The sequence below is a fragment of the Euphorbia lathyris genome, chromosome 6 (assembly GCF_963576675.1).
Source record: "Euphorbia lathyris chromosome 6, ddEupLath1.1, whole genome shotgun sequence".
NCBI lineage: Eukaryota > Viridiplantae > Streptophyta > Magnoliopsida > Malpighiales > Euphorbiaceae > Euphorbia > Euphorbia lathyris.
The window spans coordinates 2,991,685-3,016,406 of record NC_088915.1 but is presented as its reverse complement, the minus strand read 5'-3'; the positions used below and the strand labels follow the sequence as shown (position 1 = coordinate 3,016,406).

The 24,722-nt window shown below is 32.9% G+C and overlaps 1 long non-coding RNA gene across 3 annotated transcripts; it reads left to right on the top strand.

Annotated features, from left to right (window-relative positions):
- The first annotated feature begins 1,168 nt into the window (after window positions 1–1,168).
- LOC136232242 (uncharacterized) lies at window positions 1,169–3,958 on the top strand. 3 transcript variants are annotated; one of them, XR_010690423.1, is made up of 5 exons: window positions 1,184–1,256; window positions 1,337–1,427; window positions 1,825–1,891; window positions 3,457–3,582; window positions 3,702–3,958. It is a non-coding gene; the product is annotated as an uncharacterized lncRNA (long non-coding RNA). The 3 variants fall into 3 exon arrangements; XR_010690422.1 differs by having other exon boundaries at window positions 1,169–1,381; XR_010690421.1 differs by having other exon boundaries at window positions 1,169–1,427.
- The last annotated feature ends 20,764 nt before the right edge of the window (window positions 3,959–24,722 follow it).

Here is a 24,722-nt window from a genome sequence, read left to right as displayed (position 1 = left end):
GCCTATGAAGCTTTTACCCCTAATAGGGCTGATCCTCCCTTGGAAATTTGGAAGTCCATTTGGGCCCTCAAAGTCCCCTACCGCATTAGGAGTTTCCTATGGCTGGGAGTCAAAGACAGGCTCCTCATGAATGCAGATAGACACAGAAGGCACTTGGCTGTATCTGGTGCCTGTAGCAGATGCAGTGGCCATGTGGAAACCTTGTGCCATGCTTTGAGGGATTGCCCGAATAGTAGAAAGGTTTGGGAAGGGGTCCTTCCTCACCACATCCTTCCTTCCTTTATGGGGTTCTCTGATATTGACTGGTTCTCTGAAGGCGTTAATGAGAATTTGTTGGCCAGTATGGAGCACGGGGCTATTCTCTTCGCTATTATTTGTCACCAAATGTGGAAATGGAGGAATGAAGAGTTATTTGCTGAGAAGACTGTCTTTATTCCTGACCTCCGGTTTTACTTCTCGAAAAAACTCTCTGTTATTACAAAGAGTTTTGAAGGAGAGCCCCTGGTTCACCCCTCCCCGGTTAAAGAGGTCCAGTTAGTTGGTTGGAGGAAGCCCAGGGAAGGGGTTGTCAAGTTGAATACGGATGGCTCCTGCCTTAGTAATGGCAGAATTGCTGCTGGTAGAGTTGTTTGGGATGCTGGTGGCGCCTGGCTGGCTGGGTTTACCTATAACTTAGGTACGGGCTCCTCCTTTACTGCGGAGCTCTGGGGGATCTTGTCTGGCATTAAACTCGCCATTCGCATGGGTGTTAAAAGACTTTCGGTGGAGTCTGACAATTTGGAGGCTATCAACAGGATTTCGGATAGACAGACTGTTTGTCTTAAGAGTCAGAATCTCATTAAAGCCATCTTGAGGCTTCGTCCTGCCTTCGATTCTCTTACCTTCTCCCATATTTATAGGGAGTAAAATCGCGTCGCGGATCGCTTGGCAGCTGCTGGACATGTGGGGATGTTAGGTGTTTCTACCCTTTCCGTTCCTCCTTCTTTTCTGTTACCTTCTCTTCTTGAGGATAGGATTGGGGTCAGTCTTCCTAAACTGATCCCGGGTTAGGTTTTTGTTTGTTTGTTTTTTTCTTCCTTTCTTACCCCAAAAAAAACAAAAAAAACAACTACTTTTTTAAAGTGGGTCACATGGTTGAAAATCCTCCAACAACCCTCCAACCATTATGCTGTTAACGTTTGACGGCGACAATCTATTCCCTCGACAGTTGAATGACCATCTCTCCTCCCTCACCGACGCCGCTTTTCCTTACTCCGGTAAGATTCTAGCTTATTTTCGGTTTCCTTTTTCCTCTCATCTCTTAATCGACAGCAACACTCATTCTAACTTGGTTAAGTAATTTCGATCTACCGATTCAACCTCGCGCAATCAATCTCTTGAGGTAATCCTAAACCGATGTCCTTTTCCGATTGTTTCAATTGAAGAAGGTATATTTTTCTACTGATATTGTGTTGCTTTGACAGAATTGAAATTGTTAAACTATCCACCGATCTAGTGTCCTGTAATTGGTAAAACAACAAAAAATCAGAGCTATAGTGTACATGGGAAGCATATTGACTTTATGCTCACTTTTCAAAGACATTTTTTCTGGATGTCATGCCCTGTTCTTATTTTGGAACTTTTGGATCAGTGAAAGAACTAAGAATGAGCATAGAAATCTGCTCAAATTGTCGATTTGGATAATGCATTTAAATTCGCAGATCAATTTCTTTGCCTTTACTTTCTAATTCTTACTGTTATTTAAATATTATTTACCTAAATGATAACAAGAGATTGAATGCTTTTCTTAATAACTTCCCATTTTATCTGTGTTTGGTATTGCAGATTTTACAAATATGACTAAAATGATGGAGGATGAAACAGAACAAGAGCTAAAGAGACATCCTGTTATGTCAGTATAACCATATTTTATTCCCCAATTTATAGCTTTTATCTATGCAATGTTAACTTGGCCATAAGAGTCTGCATTTTTCCTTTCATCAGAAAAAAAAAGGTCTGAATGTATCTATGCAATGTTATCTAGCTTTTATCTATAGCTTCATATTGGTGTTCTTATTGGTGTGAATGTTGTATATTTATCCAAACTTGGTGGACCCTCTAATGGTATCCTCTTGAAAGAATTACGGTAGACAATTTAGAAGCGGAAAAAAAAAGAAAATAGTTGATAAATATTCATAAATATCTCTTATTGTCGTCTGAAATTTTATAAACTGAGTCAGCTTTGGTTTTATAGAAATTTTATTGTTTGATTTTGGGAACAGGGCAATGCTTTTTCATAAATATCTCTTATCGTCGTCTGAAATTTTGTTTTGATTATTTTGTAACTCATTTGAAATATGGAACTTAGGCTTGGGAAAAATGTGATATTTTTGTAGATTTTAAATTTTAGACTGAAAATGATTGGCAATTACTATTTGAAAGATTACAGCCATCTTTTTTGTGAGAACTAGGAATTTATGCTATTTTTTTTTTTATTGTAATCTGCTTGAAATTAGGGTTGTGAGGTATGCCAAGGTTTGTGACTTTAATTTTTTTTATTAGTCTCAGTGTATGGGATTTAGTTTCAGTAATGACATGGCAATACAGTTGGAGTTGTTTTTGGGTTGCTTACATGTTTTGATTGTGATTGCTGATACAATATTGTTAATTGCAGTGTAAATGTACTTTAATAGTGGTTAACTTAATTTTTTTTTTCTGGTAAGGTGGGGAGTGGTAGTGTAGCAGTTTGGGAAGTCTTCCCCTTACTATGTTGTGTTTAAAGATGATTTTATATTCTGCTGTAAGAGTGCAATGTTGTATTTTCAGTTCAGGATTGATATTTTAACTTAGTGAAGAGTAACTTATCTTCCAAAATTCGACTACTACTTAATTTGATTATCTATCAAAATAGCAATTAGAAACCACATCCCTGAACTCTTAAATGCTTTGTTCTGAATTGACTTCAATAAGAAGTAAGAAACAACAGAGAAAGTGACCATTTCGAAAATTTAGATGCAACCGATGATAAAGATCTAAATTGGGTTTTGATTGTAATTACTAATTATTAATTAGCTGGATTGAAATGCATATATAGTTCCTTCTACTGATATGGCAAACTGTTTGGAGGATTGAGACAAGCTATAGATCTTTCAATTTTTAAAATTAATTGACTAAACTGTAGGAACATTTGAGTATGTGTGGGTGCCTCTTGAAAATGTGACTTGGGGAGAACAAAGGCTTCAAATAGAAGCATTCAGAGCTGATGATTACGTATGCGATTGTCAGGTTGAAATAGTGTTAGTAAAATACACTATTTGGAGCAGTCAGAGTATAATTTAAGGAAGATTTCAAGAACTTATGTTTTCATTGTCATGGGATTGTGATTGTGTTTTCAATTGTTATCACACTTGAATTTATATGCTCATACTCCATAGCTTGCTTAAGAAGTTGGTATCCAATGACATTTAAGCTATGCAGTTCCTACTTTTTTTGGGCTTCAAACAATGGTGGGATTGAACTGGTTATTAAGGGAAGGATGGATCTTATAGCTGTTGATATCAGAGGGACAAGTGATCCATACGTACACTAAAGAAGAGAATGAAGGTATAAAACATTAATTGCATTTCTTTTTTCACAATTTTATGTTCATTAATGATAGTACAACGTACATGAGGTTCTCTGAGCTGATATCTTTACTTCTTTTTTTTTTTTGTGTGTTTCAGATCATGTACAAAACTTTGAATCCCAAGTGGAATCAGACCTTAGAGTTCCCTAATGATGGAAGTCCACTAATGTCCTGTGAAATTCTGCTTTGATTTTGTTCACTTAAAAGCAATATAGTAACTAACCTCAGTAACTAACCTCAGTCAATTTGGACATTAATGTTTTATTTTTTTTGGTACATTTTAGATTTGTAGTTTTGAACATTTAACAGGTGAAATTCAGGTGTATGTTGGATGATAAACGATGTTTTTTATTCCCCGACCACAACCACAACCATATACTTATACTATTCCCCAAAAATCAATAACCAGCAAACTTTCAGGATTGCTTCCTCGCTTGCCTAGGTGCCTAGAAGAGGGCCTTTGTCCTTCTTAAGAACACTTAGAAGAGGGCCTTTGCCTAGTTGAATATAAACTTTCCTAAATTGTTCTCCTATACCAATATGAACCTCAATAAGACTTTAAATTACAAAATTTCATAAGGAGATCCAGACTCTTACCTAATATTTTTGCATAGGACTCCTCTCTTTCCTTTTTTCGCCCCCATGTCGCCACGCGGAAGGGCCAGGGGGGCGTAAAAAAGGGGATCCTATCAACTTGTTCCGACCTAGGATAATAAGCTCATGAGCCTCATAGAGACTAAAAATTACTTGATGCATGTGTGTTCAACTTTACTTATATGAAGTTTTTTGTTTGCATCAATCCATCATAAAATCTTATACAAATATAGTTTGGCTAAAGCAAAAATATCACCTTTTACTTCTGGAATTAAGTTATCTCATTGGATAATTGCCAGACTTAGTATGGAGTTCATACAAGCTTTAATGCATCAATCAAGATCAGATACATGAAACCCTTAATTTCAAAAATGGTAAAAAAAATGGAGAAAGTGGGAGAAACTCTTTAATTTTAAAAATGAAAAACGACAAACCAAAAAAATTCAAGTCTAATTTTAATTGTGTCAGAGCTTTGAGTATCCTAACCATCGGATAGAAACACCTCTTCAGGAACGTGAAACTTCTGGTAGCCACCGATCCATAATATCTTCGCTATCGAATTCGAAAAGTAGGATGACTTGAAGAATCATAAGAACGTATCAACAAGCAGTCGCTGTTTGAGAGAAACCGTAGTTGCAAAGATCGCAGAGGCAAAAAGGCTCGAACAGTTGATATTTCAGTTAAACACATGAAATAAAGTAAAATTTAGTTTTAGATTTTTTATTTTTCAATTTAATGTGGGGACCAAAGGATGTGTATTAATGAATACAAATGGATTCATTTTATTCGTTGCAAGTTCCAACTATGCTATCCTAATTGGAACTATGATAGCACCATATAAAAGAGGATCGAAGATTGTTTTTTCGGAAAAAAAACTAATTAACGACCTATTTATGTGAGTGTCGGTCAAGCCGATACTCACGAAGAATAGCCTGGAGGCCTATATAAGGTACATCACACTCGTGATGATCCAAAGGAAATGACCCTGCGAAATTCGACATCTAGTCAACAGTCTGATTATTGTCACGAAACGTATGAATCAGACTCTCCCAATCTCGACTCCTGTACTCCTGTCATCTCGTTAACAGGTGGTGTCTGTCGGTCTCCACATGTATCATCGCCAAAACAGTCTGTGAATCAAGCTTCAATTGGACCCTTTTGTAATCTCTATCCCAAACCAATTTAAGCCCAAAGTAAAGACTCTAGAGCTCTACTAATACTGTCGTACAAACGCCAAGGTTCACCATAAATCCACATCTACAGTGTTTATGCTCATCCCTGAATAAGCTCCTGCAAATGCTTCAACTTAACAAAATAAGTGATCATGTGACTTAATTAAAATACTTAAGTTTTGTTATCAAATAAATTTCAAATTAATAAATTTTAATTTATTAATTTTAAATGCTGCAACTGTACTTTCTCACTTTATTGTAATGTAATCTAATCTTAAGAAATTACATCATGAATTAAATTAAATTATTCAACATCACAAATTACATCATTAATTCTTGGCTTAATAGGCACCCAACCCCCTAAACTTGTAACATTTTTTTCACCTGGCCCCCTCAACTTAGGGGACAACCTCTCAACCCCATCAACTCTCCAAAAACATCACATACAATCCCTTACACGCCTATGTTCGGTGAAAATATTGACCCGTATATAAAACGCGTTTGACTGTTGACCTCACCAATGCCACGTGTCATTTTTGTAACAATCACTTAGATACATTTCACCTCGACGACCACTACCGCCAACCTCAGCATCTCGATAAGGCTGCCACGACAAACAGTGACAGCACCTCGCACGAATATGGAAAAATTTAATAAAAAAAATGACTCGTGGCATTGGTGAGGTCAATAGTCAAGCGCATTTTCTACACGAGTCAATATTTTCACCGAACATAGGGGTGTAAGGGGTTGTATGTGATGTTTTTGGAGAGTTGAGGGGGTTGAGAGGTTGTCCCCTAAGTTGAGGGGGTCAGGTGAAAAAAAGTTACAAGTTTAGGGGGTTGGATACCTATTAAGCCTTAATTCTTCTCTCAAATTGCTTTCAATTAATTAACAAAAAAAATGAAAATCTTCAGAATGACATCAAATGATACACTGTATAATCCAAAATTTATGTTTAAAAAACTCAAATGAATTACAAAAAACACAATCGAGTTAATTCAATTTGGATTAAGGTGTAAAAAAATCCCTAATGTTTTGGGTAAGGAGCAATTTTACTCCTAACGTCTAAAATTATAATATTTTGGGTAAGGAGCAATTTTATCCCTAACGTCTAAAATTATGCAATTTTACCCTTAACGTTTGTAGCCAAGAGCAATTTTATCCTAATATTGATAATTTGGGTCAATTTCAGATACTATTATGAAACATAGTCATTTTTGTTCTTTATTTTGCACCAATTGCATATCAATTCATTAAAAAAAAAGATTTCATGTTTTTTATAATTTAATAATAGAATTGGAGATTAATATTTATAAAGTCGGTGAATTTTTTGAATTTTCTTTATCTAATTCGTACAAAAGATAGTATATTTTTAACTTAAAAAAAGATAGTATATTTTTATTTTATTTTTTTATTTTTTTCACATCCCAACATATGTTTGTAATTTGTTACTGATAAAATGATGCACGTGTGAAGTGTAGATGACAAGATTTATGACCGAGAAGACAGTTTGATGAATTATTTCTCAAATTGACCCAATTTATCAATATTAGGGGTAAACTTGCTTTTGACTTCCAACGTTAGAGGTGAAATTGCACCATTTTAGACGTTAGGGGTAAAATTGCTCCTGATCCAAAACGTTAGGGCTTAATACATCATTTGTTCCCTGAACTTGTCCAAAATACTTGATTGGCCTCCTAAACTATTATATATATATAGTTTCGGGAATCCTCAAGTTTTTTTTTTGGAGCGGGGTACAGATCCCTACAATTCGGATTAGCAACCCCAATTCCACCCAAATTGAACTACTGGGGCTAAAAAAAATAAAGGGTAAAAATTTAGAATTGTCATTACCATCCTTATTCATGAGATCAGAACATGCAGACAATGACCGGTTGGTCTGATCCGGTTTTCAAAACGATGAATAATATGATATTTAAAGTCTAAAATAGACTCAAATTTTTATTTTAAACTTTTAAAGAGGATGAAAATATTTTTTGCTAGTTTTTTAAAGGAAATTGTTGCTTAATTTAGCGTAGATTTTTTTTTTTTATAACCTTTAAGTACAAGAAGTCAAATTGTACTCCTAAATAATATACACATACATGGGCCTAAATAATATACACACATGGGCCTAAATAATTTAGTATTTTGAAGCTAAATGGAGATTTCCTCCTCATTTTGAAGGTCAAAATACAGATTTTCTATGATTGGAAAATATCCAATATGGTATCCATAAATTAATTCCTGATCTGATTTTTTTTAACTTTATTCAATATGTGATATTCTTTAATATTTTCCATAAATATATTCAACTTTTTTCATCTCTATATATAATTCTCTGTGTATTCCTATGTTTTTCTTATCAAACAACCTAATTATATAACATGGGTTTAAAGTATATGATATTGGTTCTATTTTTGTGTTTTGTATCAATATTTGGAGATAGAATTCTAAGTAAAGAAGAAGATTTAGAATTGGAACAAGAGCTTCAACGTCTTACTAAGCCTGCTGTAGAAACCATTCAGGTGATTATATTTCTTAATTACCTTAGATAATCTTAATTTATATATCAAATCGGTTTCTAATATATTTCAATATATATATTTTGTTGTATTCTATAACAATTTTCTGAATATTCGATGTAAATATATTATTTTACGACAACATTTATTTCGGTAGTTTCAAGAAAAGGAAAGATAATAAAATCTATTATTGCACCTTACCTATTGGTTCCTTTGTAATATATAGACAACCTATGGAGATACATATGATTGTGTGGATTTTTACTTGCAACCTGCTTTTGATGATCCATTAATGAAGAATCATTCATTCCATCTTTTATTCCTTTCTCAATGCATTAATTTCTGGATCATAACCAACTTGATACTAATAATGTTACAATTGAATTATGCAGATGAAACCTACTTCATATCATGGAGGAAGGAAATCTAGAAATTTTACATCTTATTTTAGACCTGAAAAAATATGGATGAATGGTAAAGGTTGTCCAATTGGCACTGTTCCAATTAAAAGAATCACAAAATATGACCTGTTCAGAGCAAAACTGGCTTCTGAAATATATGCATCAAATTTGAATCCACAAACTACTGAAAGACCTGGAGTTCATGTAAGTTAAATTAATCACCGTTATACTATATTACATTATACCCAAAAAAATATAAAGTTAAGTAAAATATTTGTTTTTAGTCCATATAATATAGTTATTTTTAGTAATTAACTTTTTTTAAGAGAATTAATTATTTATTTAATGGCTTAGTTTGTTGTGCTTCATACACCATGACTTGGAGCTAAAGTGAAATATTATGGAGCTGGAATGCATAACAAAGTATGTAACCCATAGTTAAATCATGATTCCCAATATAGTTCGAGTCAACTTAAACTCCAAAACGGGCGTGAAAGTATTATTTTTGGATGGACGGTAAGTTAAGTAACTTGAAATTTATTTTTAGCTTTCAATTTATTAACATTAATTCAATAAATGTTTAATTTTTTGCACCTCAGGTACATCCAAGAGTATTTGGAGATTCTAAAACTCACTTCTTTATATACACATATGTAAGTCATTACTTGATCTAATTATATTAAAGTTTTTCATTAATGTTTTAATCGAAAAAAAAAGCATATGTAATCTTACACTAGGTAATTAATTACTAACACTAATTTTGGATATTTTTTAATACGCTAATAACAAGCATTGTTTCAATGATCATTGCGGTTTGTTTATTAAAACTAGACCAGATATACCTATTGATTGGGCTTATGATCCGGTTAGTCCTACATGTGGACCTTATAATTATTTACCCTAAAAAATATTATTGTTTTTTAGATATAAGCTATGTGATTCAAATTCCATCATTTTGTTCTTTAACTATCGAGTGATACGATTAGATGGATGATTTATTAAATTTATAATTTGAAATATTTTTTTATTATATGCATTAATTCTTAACGGACAGTGACAGATTCAGAATTCATATTTTCTTATGATTTATGCATGCTAAATTGATATTTGTGGTGTTTTTACATAAAAATTTGAAAACCCGTACACAATTTCCATAGAATTTTTGGTGGTTTCTGGCAACCAGTGGGTGATCAAGCCCTCCTCTAAATCCGTCCTTGTTAACGGATAAGGTTACCCGCGGGTAAATATAAATTAAATGGAACGGATATGACATGCTAAAAGTATATCCGTAAAAATAATGGAACGCGTACAGATAATAAAAAAAATAGGCTTAATACATCATTTGCCCCCTGATCTTGTCCAAAAAAACTTGAGTGGCCTCCTGAACTTTCAAAGTGTCTCGATAGCCCCTGAACTTACATAAAATGTTTAGTTAGCCCTCTGAACTTGCGTAAAATAGTAAGTTAAATGGGGAAGATGTATTCCACGCATCCTAAAATGTTATTACATAATTCAAAAATAGATTAAAATGAAAGTTATTGCTTGCTGAACTATACAACTTGTCTTCTCTAATCTAAAGACTGTATAGCCCGATTTCGGTCATTTTATTTTTTTTAAGACTCGTGCAATACATCTTTCACATTTAACTTACAATTTTACAACCGAGTGATCAATTGATTACATTTTGTGCAAGTTGAGGCTAATTGAACAATTTATGCAAATTGAAGGGGCTATCGAGACACTTTAAATGTTCAAGGGACCAATCAAGCTTTTTTAACAAGTTCAAGGGGCAAATGATGTATTAAGCCTAAAAAACAAAGGGTAAAAATTTAGAATTGTCATTACCATCCTTATTCATGAGATCAGAACATGCAGACAATGACCGGTTGGTCTGATCGGGTTTTCAAAACCATGAATAATATGATGTTTAAAATCTAAAATAGACTCAAATTTGTTTTTTAAAACTTTTAAACACAATCTTTTTTATCAAACACATTTATCTCTTATCGAGATCTAAAAGAGGATGAAAATATTTTTTGCTGATTTTTTTTAAGGAAATTCTTGCTTAAGTTAGCGTAGATTTTATCCTTTTTTTTATCGACCTTTAAGTACAAGAAGTCAAATTGTACTCCTAAATAATACACACATGAGCCTAAATAATTTAGTTGTGTATTTTATCTTTTATCTTTTTATGTATTTGAGGCTAAATGGAGATTTTCTCCTCATTTTTGAAGGTCAAAATACAGATTTTCAATGATTGGAAAATATCCAATATGGTATCCATAAATTAATTCCTAATCTGATTTTTTTTTTAACTTTATTCAATATGTGATATTCTTTGATATTTTCTATAAATATATTCAATTTTTCATCTCTATATATAATTCTCTGTGTATTCCTAGGTTTTTCTTATCAAACAACCTAATTATATAACATGTAATATGGGTTTAAAGTATATGATATCATTGGTTCTATTTTTGTGTTTTGTATCAATATTTGGAGATAGAACTTTAAGTAAAGAAGAAGATTTAGAATTAAAACAAGAGCTTCAACGTCTTGCTAAGCCGCTGTAGAAACCATTCAGCTGATTATATTTCTTAATTACCTTAGATAATCTTAATTTATATATCAAATCGGGTTCTGATATATTTAAAATATATATATTGTTGTATTCTATAACAATTTTTTGAATATTCAATATAAATATATTATATTATGGCGACATTTATTTCTGGAGTTTCAAGAAAAGGAAAGAGAATAAAATCTATTATTGCATCTTACCTATTGGTTCGTTTGTAATATATAGACAACCTACGGAGATACATATGATTGTGTGGATTTTTACCGACAACCTGCTTTTGATGATCGATTAATGAAGAATCATTATTTCCATCCTCAGGTTTTATTCCTCTCTCAATGCATTAACTACTGGATCATAACCAACTTAATACTAATAATGTTACAATTGAATTATGCAGATGAAACCTACTTCATATCATGGAGGAAGAAAATCTAAAAAATTTACATCTTATTTTAGACCTGAAAAAATATGGACGAATGGTAAAGGTTGTCCAGTTGGTACTGTTCCAATTAAAAAAATCACAAAACATGATTTGTTCAGAGCAAAAATGGCTTCTGAAATATATGCATCAAATTTGAATCCACAAACTACTGAAAGACATGGAGTTCATGTAAGTTAAGTTAATCACGGTTCTACTATATTACATTATACCAAAAAAAAAAAAGTTAAGTAAAATATTTGTTTTTAGTCCATATAATATAGTTATTTTGAGTAATTAACTTTTTTAAGAGAATTAATTATTTATTTAATGGCTTAGTTTGCCGTGCTTCATACACCACGACTTGGAGCTAAAGTGAAATATTATGGAGCTGGAATGCATAACAAAGAATGTAACCCAAAGTTAAATCATGATTCCCAATATAGTTCGAGTCAACTTAAACTCCAAAACGGGCGTGAAAGTATTATTTTTGGATGGACGGTAAGTTAAGTAACTTGAAATTTATTTTTAGCTTTCAATTTATTAACATTAATTCAATAAATGTTTAATTTTTGCACATCAGGTACATCCAAGAGTATTTGGAGATTCTAAAACTCACTTCTTTATATACACCTATGTAAGTCATTACTTGATCTAATTATATTAAAGTTTTTCATTAATGTTTTAACCGAAAAAAAAAAAGCATATGTAATCTTACACTAGCTAATTAATTACTAACACTAATTTTGTATATTTTTGAATAGGTTAATAACAAGCATTGTTTCAATGATCATTGCGGGTTGTTTATCAAAACTAGACCCGATATATCTCTTGATTGGGCTTATGATCCGGTTAGTCCTACATGTGGACCTCTAGTACGCTCCCAAGAACTCTTAGTTCAGAAAGTAAGTTATATGTTATGTCTAATTGAATTTTTTTACAAAGAAAAAAAATGAGAGTTAATTGAATGTTACTGAAGTATAAAGTTTTATATGGATTTATTGGCATATGAATAATAACATGGTGTACTTGGCATGTTCTTAATTAAAGAGGAAACCACATCAAAAATCATATCATATTTTAATTTATTTACAATTTTGAAAATCATTTTTATGTATTTTATCATTATATGATTTTAAATCTTAAATCATCATAATATCATAACTTCATTTTTGTTTTTGTCAGATTTTCAGTTAATCAATTGTAGGAAAAAAAAAGCAGTTTTAGAAAAACCACCACATTTAAATAAATTTGTTTAAGAGTTTGAGACACTTATAAATAATTTGTCCATCCTGACTACTGTGTAATTTACCCTACTGTTAATTTATATAATTAAAATTATTCTTTTTAAATCATTATAGGATGAAGCAAGTGGAAACTGGGTTCTGAAATTAACACATGGTGAAATACTTGGAATGTGGCCTTCAAGATTTTTTACCGGACTGGCAAGTTTTGCTACATACGTAGAATGGGGAGGAGAAGTGTATAGTCCTTCACATATTCCAAGTCCTGAAATGGGTACTGGAATTTCTCCCGCTCAAGATGTTTCAGGCACTGAAGTCTCCTGATTGTAATTAGTCAATGAACAACCACAAATATTCTTTCACTCTAAGAATATTAGACCTAGGAGACTATGACATTATGTTAGGAGCAGATTGAATGCGTAGGAATACTTATGTGACCTTTAACTTTGAGAAGAACATGGTAATCATTCACTAGGACGAGAAGCAAGCGGACCTTTAGGGCATTACAGGTAACCCTGAATCTCATAACTCTTAAGTCTCTTATTACACTAGCTGCTAATGGCTGGAGAGGTGTAACCTCCTCCCTGTTTATTATGTCTCTGTGAGACTTTGAGGAGACAATTAACCCCATATCCCCTGCACCTAAAGTATCAGCCCTGTTCCAACCTCTATTGAGAAAATACCACCACATATTCAACACCCCTACTACATTATCACCAGTAAGGTCCCATGACCATGATGTTGAAACACAAATTTCCACACAAATTTTGATTTGACAAATATACTTAAATTAGAATTAATATCCCTTGATAAAATTCTCAACACATTAAATTTAAAGCTTTGATTTTTGTATAGTAATATGTTTATTGAGTGTTTGGATGAATTAAATGATAAGTGTAAAAGAAAGAAAAATAAAACCCAAAGCCCATGAGATAACTCAAGTCCCAAAGAAATCAAGAAGAAAGTCAATTAGATCAAAGGCTTTTGGATCAACTCAGCCCAGCAAAAGGAAGGATCTAGAAGGGAGCCATTGCCTTCTCCACGAAGCTGTTGACTTCGAAGACCAAAGGAGGAAGCAGACAAAGCGCAAGTTGACTTCTTTGCTTGCAGAGAAAGCTTCACCAATTGAGGAAAGATTCAGAAGCAACAGACAATCTATCACTATGTTGTCTTGGAATCTTTGCCAAAAATGGTGAGACCATCTGAAGCACTCTGAGTAAAGCAACTAAAGCGCTGCTGAACAAGAGACACAACGACAGGGAAGACTTCGTTAGGATTGGCCATGGCACTGGCTGCTAAGGATGAAAGGGACAGCAAAGTCGTTTCCCTCCAACGGTTATTTCAAAATTCGAAATGACTGATGCCTTGAAGTTCCAGCTGAAAGCAAAGCAAAACAATTTTACACAAACTCTTATTATTCTGTGTAAGAAATAGATTAGATTATTCAAGTGTTCTTTGTTTAGAACAAAACATTATCAATCACTAAATTTAGTTATGAGACTCTGTGTTGCTCGATATTCAACAACCAGAGTTGAATAGTGCTGATTGTAGGTATATAGAGGACGGTACTCTGTAACTGCTCACTGACTATTGTAAAGGGTTTGTGCTCTACCTGAAAAGAGCTCAATAGTGGATTAAAGCTCAGAAAAGGAATCTCAGGGGCTGGATGTAGGCAAGAGGTTGAACCAGGATAAACTGCTGAGTAGTATTTTCTATCCCTTATCTCCATCTGCTTGCTCTTATATTTGTTAAGAAAATGTTTAACTTTAGCTTCTGAGTTGTTTGATTTAGTGTTGTGTTCAGGAATAGACTTCTAAGTGATATATTTTGAATCAACACCAGAAACAACTTTAGTTGCTAACCAACTAAAGTTGCCTCTGACCGCACTCAGTATCGTTGTGTTATTAATCTGTGTGAGAAAGTATATTTCACAAGTAAAAACAAGCCAGTCTTAATAATTAAAATTTTAAATAGTTCCTTTAACCCCCCCTTAGGAACTTATTCTCATAACACAAGATACCAATAAGTGGTATCAGAGCCTAAGAGCTCAACTTGCAAGATAACACTATTTGAGCTGGTCCATATATTATGGCTATCAATAGCACTTGTTTCCTCCCACGAAATGAAACAACTCAGATCTTGCCTGAGGGCTTGTCCATTACTAGGCCACCTCTATTCTTCGGGTCTAACTATACCTTCTGGAAGAACAGAATGAAAAATTTCTTTCAGGCAATGAACATGAGTGCTTGGATAGCAATAGTCCAAGGCCCATTCATTTCCTATAAAACGGTTGATAATGTAAAAGTTATTAAGGATGAGGCTAAGTGGACTGAGGATGACCTAAAGAAATTATAAAATAATGTCACGGCTATCAATATGCTTCACAGTGCATTCGATGCTGCAAAATATAATAAGATTCCAGGATGTGAGTCAACATAGGAAATCAGGAAGAAGCTGGAAGTCACCTATGAAGGTACCAACAAGGTGAAGTAGTGCAAGGTGAACAAGCACATGCGACTTTACGAGCTGTTTGAAATGAATGATGGCGAAGGCATCTCAGAGATGAATGCCAGATTCACTAACATCATAAATGAGCTCAAAAGACTTGGAAAGAGCTTTTCAGAAGAGGAACAAGTCAAGAAGATACTTAGGAGCCTTCCAAAGAGTTGGCAAGCTACGAAGACTGTTGTTGAGGAAGCTCAGGATCTGACAACGTATAAATATGATGAGCTTATCGGATCTCTTCTAACTCATGAGATCTCCATGAAAAGCTTTGAGGTCAAGGAGAAGTTAGAGGACAAGAAGCAGAAGTCTCTGGTCATGAAGGCAGACTCCATTGACAACAGTTCCTCAAATGATGAGGAGATGGATATGTTTACTCGGAAGATGAAGAAGATGTTCCGCAAGAATGAAAAATATGGAAAGAAGCCCTACCGAAAGTATGACAAATCCAAAGCTAAGTACAGTGATAACAAGGTCAGAAAGGAGACCTCAAAGCCTATCACTTACTTTGAATGTCATCAACCTGGTCACATTAAGTCAAGATACCCCACTTTGAAGAAAGAGAAAAGGAATGGGAAGAAAGCAATGGTGGAAAAGTGGAGCGACAATAATGAGTCATCTTCCCCAGAAGTCTGTGCTGCTGAGACAACACATATCTATTTCATGCCTGATGAGATTGAAGAGTCGTGTGCCTTTGAAGTGCCTGAACCTTCGTATGCTTCTGAGAATGATGAGCAAGCTACTGAGGTAATATCTCTCCCAATCCTTAGAAACGAAATGATCAATGCTCTGAGTGATCTTTACTCTCTTGTTAAGAAATGTAATAAGAGCACTCAATAGAAGATGTGATGAGATTGAGGAAGTCAAACTCAGTGACCTCCAACATCTACTTCAAGACAATACCAGACAAGATGAAAATCTTAAAATTATGCATAAGTTTATCTCTGAAGTCCAAGAGGATTCTAAGAAACTCAGAAAGGACATCATATCAATTCAAAACCACCTCAAGGTTCCGAATAAAAAGAGCCATTACCATCAAAATGCTCAGAACCAAAATTCTAGTTAGAGCATATGGTACCCACAAAAAAATGCCCAATGTGATTTTTGTGGGAAGAGAGGTCACAAAACTAATGTGTGCCGACACAGAATAAAATATAATGTTTTGCCTGCTGAGTCTAATAAGAAAGGACCCAAAAAGATTTGGGTACCTAAAAACAACTAGTTCCATTGTAGGTTGGCCTGAGATGTGATGAGAAATCAAAACTATGGTATATAGACAACGCATGCTCTAGGCATATGACGGGTGATGAAACTCAGTTCATCACACTTGTGCACAAACGAGGAGGAAATGTAAGTTTTAGAGACAACAAGAAAGGTAAAATAGTGGGTCTGGAACTATTGGAGGAAACCCAACTATTGAAAATGTCTCCCTAGTCAGAGGGCTAAAAATATAACTTTCTGAGCGTAGCTTAGATGTGTGACAACGGAACGAAGGTCATATTCGATGCCTCTAGATGTCAAATCTTTGAGAGTAAGACTAACAATTTAATCCTTACTGCTCCACGAATTGATAATGTCTTTATGCTGAACTTAGAAAAGAAATTTTCAAAAGAAATATGCTTGGTCTCGATGGAAGAAAATTCCTGGCTATGGCACATGAGACTTGGTCATGTAAGCATGGACCTCTTGGCCAAATTAGCAAGAAAGAAACTAGTTGAAGGATTGTCAAAACTAAAGTTTGAGAAGGATCAGTTGTGCAATGCTTTTTAGTATGGGAAACAAACAAGAAAAACTTTTCAAAGTAAAAATATTGTCACAACCAAGCGTCCTTTAGAATTGCTACATTTGGATCTCTTCGGGTCAGTATAGCCTTTGAGCTTGGGTGGTAGAATATTTTCCCTGGTCATTGTAGATCATTTCTCTTGCTACACATGGATCATCTTGCTCACTAGCAAAGATGAAACATTTGAGATGTTTTGAACCCTTTGTAGGAAAATTGAAAATGACAAGGACTTAAAAATCGCTCATATCAGAAGTGATAATGGTGGAGAATTCAAGAATCAAATATATGATGAATTTTTTGAAACCAATGGCATTGACCATAATTTTTCTGCTCCTAGAACTCCTCAATAAAATGGGGTTGTTGAAAGGAAGAATAGAACTCTAGTAGAAATGGCCAGAACATTGCTGAGTGAAAATAGGCTTCCGAGGTACTTCTGAGGAGAAGCTGTAAACACAGCTTGCTACATTCTTAATAGCGCTCTAGTCAGACCCATAATGAGAAAGACCCCATATGAACTTTGGAAAGGAAGAAAACCTAACATAGGTTACTTTTGAGCCTTTGGCTGCAAATGTTTTATTTTAAACACTAAGGACAATCTTGTTAAATTTGATTCCAATGCTGATGAAGCCATTTTTCTAGGCTATTCAACTAACAGCAAAGCATATAGAATTTTCAACAAAAGAACTCAGATCTTAGAAGAGTCCGTACATATTGAGTTTGATGAGCTAAGCATAGAAGGAAAATCAAATCTCAGAAGATGATCCTAGCCCAACACCTGCTGAGCTAAGCACCACTCTGAGTCATTCCCACTCGGACTCACCAAAGGTAAAAATGAAACTGAAATCACCTTTGCTGACCATTCCACTACTGCATGTATTGTTGTAACACCCAACATTGAAGACATTACTCTTCCAAGAGAAGTCAGAATCCCTAGAGGACACTCTGAGAGCAACATTCTTGATGATGCTGAAAACCACCTAATGCTAGAAATCAACTGAGAAGGTTCCTCATCAATGTTGCGTTCGTCTCAGTTCTGGAATCCAAAAACTTTCTAGAAGTTGAAAATGATGAGTTCTGGATGAATGATATGCAAGAGGAACTTGACCAGTTCAGAAAGAATGAAGTTTGGGACTTAGTACCACATCCAAAGACTCAGAAGACAATTGGAACCAGATGGGTTTTCCGAAACAAGCTGGATGAACAAGGAGACATCATCAGAAACAAAGTCAGACTTGTTGCACAAGAGTATAGTCAGTAAGAAGGTATTGACTATGGTGAAACCTTTGCTCCAGTGGCAAGGTTAGAAGCCATTCGAATATTATATGCATATGCCAGTTTTATGAACTTTCAATTATTTCAAATGGATGTTAAAAGTGCTTTTCTGAATGGAGTTATAAATGAGGAGGTTTATGTAAATCAGCCTCTGAGGTTTGAGGATCCAAAATTCCCAAACCACGTTTATAAACTCAAAAAGGCTCTGTAGGTTTGAAACAAGCACCAAGCGCTTGGTATGAACGCTTAACAAGCTTCCTTTTGATGAGAAATTATGTCAGAGGCAAATCTGATACAACATTATTCATTAAGAAAAAGGGTAAGGACACCCTGCTGACACAAATATATGTTGATGATATTATATTTGGTGCTACTAACGAGTCACTTTGCAAAGAATTGAGTAAACAGATACAAAATGAGTTTGAGATGTCCATCATGGAGAATTCAACTTCTTTCTTGGACTCCAAATCAAGCAATGAAAGAATGGAATTTTCATTAGCCAAATGAAGTATGTTAAGAAAATATTGAAGAAATATGACATGGAGAATTGTAAGTCAATCTCAACACCAATGGGTACTGACACTGTCTTCTCAGCAGATGAACATGGTAAGTTAGTAGATAGCAAGTTGTACAGAGGTATGATTGGCTCTCGGGATCGGCTCGACACATTCATGAGCCAATGCCATGATTTCATTCAAAGTGAACTTGCACCAACACAAAATCATAAATGCCATGGATGGGAATCTATATAAATACGAGAGATAAATGAACAAAGCAGACCACAATCAAGCATCTGATCTTAACAAGAAACAAAGTTAACACTGGATTCTTTAAAAAGATTTCATCAGCAGGCATATAAGTAATAATTTTATCAATTGACAAATAAAAAGGGAATAATTACCCCAAAAAAAAGCTGGATTTAGTTTATAAATATGACAATTTCATGTTATAAAAAGAATAGAAGCTTAAGAATTACAAACAAAATCAACAAATAAGGAAGTTAAACTTAAAAAGCAAGGACCTTTCTAATAAATCAGGATTACAACTAAACTTAAAAAGGCAAAGCAAAGTTAGAGAAATTGAAAAGGAGAGATGAAAAAATAAGTTTGAGATAACAGAGCATTGGATAAAAGTTTCTTTGGGGAAGCGAAGAAGAAAGAGGGTAAAAAGGCAAATGAAAATGAGAACATAACTGATATATTTTAATCTCTCACCAATTGTTCATCCTATAGAAAACAAATCACTCAAGGGGAAAAAATATAAAGAGATGGAGAAAATGATGTAATTGATTTTTATTTTTTTATTTTGGGGTTTATTTGTGATAATTAGATAATAAGGGGTTAATTTATAAAATAAATAAATATAAGGATCAAATTAATTTTTTTTCCTTTGACTTTTAACACCGTTAGTTAATTTGATATGTGTTTGCTAACGGAATAAATCTCAAGGTATTATTTTGCAAACTTTTAAACCACATATGTGTTGTTCGAAAACAGGTGTAACCACAATGTTTATTTTTGTACTTTTTCCTAAATTTTAACCATAAAAAAATATATCTTAGACTCCTAATTTATAAATCTGAATCATTAAAATATATCAAAAAAGATATATAGTTGTAAATAATGTTTGTTTTTTAATTAAGTTGTAAATAATTTTAAAAAACTATAAATTTCCCTTTTTTTATATTAAGGAGTCCAAAACAAATGCATCTCACTTGATAATTGGGTTAAATGCATCATTGGTCACTGAACTAACATGGTTGTCTCAAAATGGTCACTCAACTTCAATTTGTCTTAATAAAATCACTCCACTTTGAGTTTTGTCTCAATTAGGTCACTCCGACGATTTTAGTGGTAAAAAAACATCGGAATGATAACATGGGTAACACGTCAATACGAGTTAACTCAAATCTCTGACCGAAATGAAATGTGACAGCCACATGTCGGGTATTTTCATGAAAAAAACTAAATATAGTTTTTTTTTTCATAAAAATAATCGACACGTGATAGTCAAGTGGAGCATATGTAGATGTCATGTGTCATTTCGATTAGAAATATGAGTTGTCTTAAATTGACGTATCACTTATGTCATCATTTCGATGTTTTTTAATCACGAAAATCATCATAGTGACCTAATTGCGATAAAACTCAAAGTTGAGTGATTTTAATGAGATAAATTAAAGTTGAGTGACTATTTTGAGATAACCATGTAAGTTCAGTGACCAATGGTGCATTTAACCCCTTGATAATTACATATCTTAATTTAACATCTCCCTGTTACTTACCGGATATATAAAATTTAGATTAGTATATGGTATACAAGTGGTTTCTATATATGTACACATTCTTTATAATTAATTTATTACTTCATATTATGCACAGTCTGTTAATTTTCTTTATATGTAAAGAAAAATCCCAAAATATTCATTACTATTTCGTATAATATAAGTGATTTCCTAAAACAATAATTTGGTACTAATCAATAAATTATAATTAATCCTTTAGTCTATATTAATATTATGTACACACTTTGATTCTTTATTACTGGATATGTTTGAGTCAATTAAGTCAATTAAACATTTTGAATACGTTTGGTTATTGTATTGAATCCCTAAACTATAGCTTAAAAGCCAAATTAGATTTTAAATTTTAAAATAGTCAATTATATCCTCAATCTATATATTAAAAGTTAATTAGATTTCTAACTTTTTTAAATCACTCAATGTATGTTAAAACGATTAACTAAATCCTTCTCAGAGTGGGTCTAAGTCCAAGAGTGCGACTGTCTAAGACCATGAGTGTGACCGCATAAGACTCAGCCCTAAAATAATCCCAAAAAATATTTTACTCTATATACAAATATATATATGAAGGAAATTTTTTTATTAAAAATATAATTATAGTACCCATTCCAACCTAAAAGGGGTCAAATAATACATAGCTCATGTTTCAAATTTGTATTTTAAATTTTTAAGTGTAATTTTTTTTATTACTGTCATTATCTGTTGAAGAGATTGTTTTTTTTTCCTAAACTTCTCATTTCTTTAATTCTCTATTATTATTTTAATTTATTATATATATATATATTATCATTTATTTTATATAATATATATGGTACATGTATATATTTTATTTTCATTAATAGAATATTAGATTTAAATAACTTTGTTATTTCATGCACATCATATTTACTATTTTGGTGAATTTTATTTGTTTTGATCCTCATTTATAAATTGTCCCATTATTTCACTTTCATTTCGTAGATATCTAGATTATGAATTAATACCCTAATTCCCTAGGATTTCTTTAGGAGTGTCCGGGCGTGTGAATCATTACTTATTGTCTCTTCCCATATTAATACAACGCTAAAGGAGGACTATTGGATCACATGCCATATGAGAGAGTTACAAAGTTGGATTAAACCCTAATTTAGGGTTCTTTAAAAAAATAGTTATTTAATTGGTATCAGTTAGAAAAAAATTCCATCCAAGGGGCTATTTTCTACTATGGTTAGAAATAATATACCATTACGGTGCATTGCACACCGTAATGGTATGAAAAGGAAAAGAGGCTCTGCAAAAGCAGAGTCCCTTATTTAATTTGGACAGTGGCTTTGAAGCCACTGCCCCACTCTCCTCCCTTAAAAAAGGGAGGAGAGAATTATTATTTTTTTAAAAAAAAAACAATAAAAAAAACATATATTTATAATTTTTAAATATTAATATTAGATAAAAATTCTAGTAATAATAATATTTATTGGGATAAGGGTTAAATTGAATTCCAGGGACGAAGATAGGGGTCTGTGCTCTTCCAATTGTTTGGACTATTATAACTACGAGTAGTTTCAGCCTTCATGTTTCCACAAAATTTGAAGTTGTGGTCGTTCTGATCACCTGTTTCCAAGAAATTGGCTCTAAATCCAAAATTTCAAAAAAAAATTCGGTGAAATACATATTTGATTTAACGTATAAAATAGTCTAAATTTAACCTAACGTTTAAAAGTAAAATCAATTTTAAGCTTGTATTACCGAAATTTTGAAAAAACTGGTTTAACTGTCACATTAGACTTTCCAAATATCAATTAACTTAAGATATTTAATGTATTAATATATTAAATATCTTAAGCGTAATTGATATTTGAAAAGTCTAATGTGACGGTTAAATAACAGTTAAACCAATGTTTTTTCAAATTTCGGTAACACAAGTTTAAAATTGGGAGAAAATCTGCTGTCCTCATTTCGGTGTCTCCTTCCATGTCCCTCTCACAAAAAGTGGTCCCTTTTAATTAAAATAATATATTTTATGAGCCAAGAGGACCCACATGATTAAAAGGAGCCACTTTTTATGAGAGGGACATGGAAGGGGACACCGAAATGGGGACAACAGATTTTCTCCCGTTAAAATTGATCTTGCTTGTAAATGTTAGGTTAAATTTAGAGTATTTTATACGTTAAACAAAATCTATAATTCACTGAAAATATCAGGATCAAACAGTGGTGAATAAATGATTGTTCGCTTGGGGGGGAGGGGGGCGATTTTACACGTGGTGTGTAAAGCAAATTTTTTTAGGCAGTTTCAAAAAACTAAACTTGTTACATATAAATTAATCACAATATTTTTTTTAAATTGACTAAAATATTTTACTATGTTATTAATACACTAAATATTTAAGTAGTTTCATACATTTTTTTAACTATATTAATAACACGGTAAAATATTTTAGACAGTTTAAAGAAACTAAATCTGCTACATATAAATAAATCACAAATTTTTTTAAATTGTTTATGTTATTAATGAACTAAATTTTTTTTAGTAATGTACTAAATATTTAACTTTAATGTTTTAAGCGAAATGCAGATTTAGCCGTAAGGTTTTAAGCGAAGTGCAGATTTAGTCTTAACGTATGAAATTGTGCAAATTTAACACTAATGTTTCCACGTAAGATCACTTTTAACCATACACTATCGAAAATTTGAAAAGACTTGTTTGATTGTTATTTAGTCACATCAAACCTTCTAAACCAGTTTATCGATAAATTAAATCAGTTTCATATATATATATATATATATATATATATATATATATATATATATATATATATATATATATTGTTATTGTATTGAAACGTTAGTGTTAAATTTGTACAATTTCATACGTTAGGTTAAATCTGCACTTCGATAGTATACAGTTAAAATTGATCTTGCTTGAAGATTATACAAATTAAATCGATATTAATATAATTTAGGGTTAAGATGCAAAAATACCCCTAATGTTTTGGGCCAAGAGCAATTTTACCCCTAATGTATAAAATGGGGCAATTTTACCCCTAACGTTGGAAATCAATAGTAATTTTACCCCCTAACATTGATAAATTGGATCAATTTCAGGCATTATTATAAAACATAGATATTTTTGTTCCTTATTCTGCATCAAATGCATATCAATTCGTTTAAAAAAAAGGATTTCATGTTTTTTATAATTTAATAATAGAATTGGAGATTAATATTTATAAATTCGGTGAATTTATAAATTTTATTTTATCTAATTCGTACAAAAAATGGTATATTTTTTTATGTTTTTTTTCACATCCAACATATGTTTGTGATTTGTTACCGCACGTGTAAAGTGTATATGACAATATTCATGACTGAGAAGACAGTTTGATGAATTATTTCTCAAATTGACTCAATTTATCAACGTTAAGGGTAAAATTGCTCTTGGCTTCCAACGTTAGGGGTAAAATTGCACCATTTTAGACGTTAAGGGTAAAATTGCTCTTGTCCCAAAACGTTAAGGACATTTTTGCACCTTAACCTTATAATTTATATATAATTTTATTTTATAAAATAATAATTTAATTTTGTTTTAATTATTTGTTTTATAAACTTTATTTTAATTTTTTATTAAATAATAAAAAAAAATTATATATATTTGTGTGGGCAGTGGCGTGAAGCCACTGCCCACTAACTGATAGGAATCCCTTGGGATTCCTGTCTAATGCTCATTACGACACCTTCTGCATCGTATTCAGCAATTAATTAAAAAAATAATATATCTGTTACCATTACGGTGTACTTTTCGCCGTAACGGTACAATCTTAACCGTGGTAAAAAAAACAGCCCCTTATCGGGATTAATTTTTTAACTGTAACCAACCATGAAATTATTTATTATTTTTGTCCTAAACAAAGGTTTAACCCTACGAAGTTAGTACGAAAAAGGAAGGAGAGTCCTTGAATCATGCAAGGATGCCAGATATATAGCGGCACACATGGCCTCATGTTGTAATAGTTTGCATGCCTCATGACTAATAAGAGGACGATACTTGTCAGGATCAGGGGCGGAGACAGCCCGGAGCTTGGGGGGGGCGGAAGCACCCCCAGTTCCGACGGAACCCTTAGGTAGGGTACTGTTCCGCCCTTGAGCCGCCCCCCAAAATTAAAAGCAAGCCGTCGCCCCTGTTATTTCCATCTTCTTCGCGAAGAACAAGATGGAAACCTGCTGAATTGTGCCCTGCCCAGTTAATGGGCTGCGCGCAATTTTTTTTTAAATTGGGCCCAGTCAAAACGGCGCCGTTTTGTCTGGGTCCCATTTAAAAAAACAAATTCTGTAAAAACAAAAGGTGTGG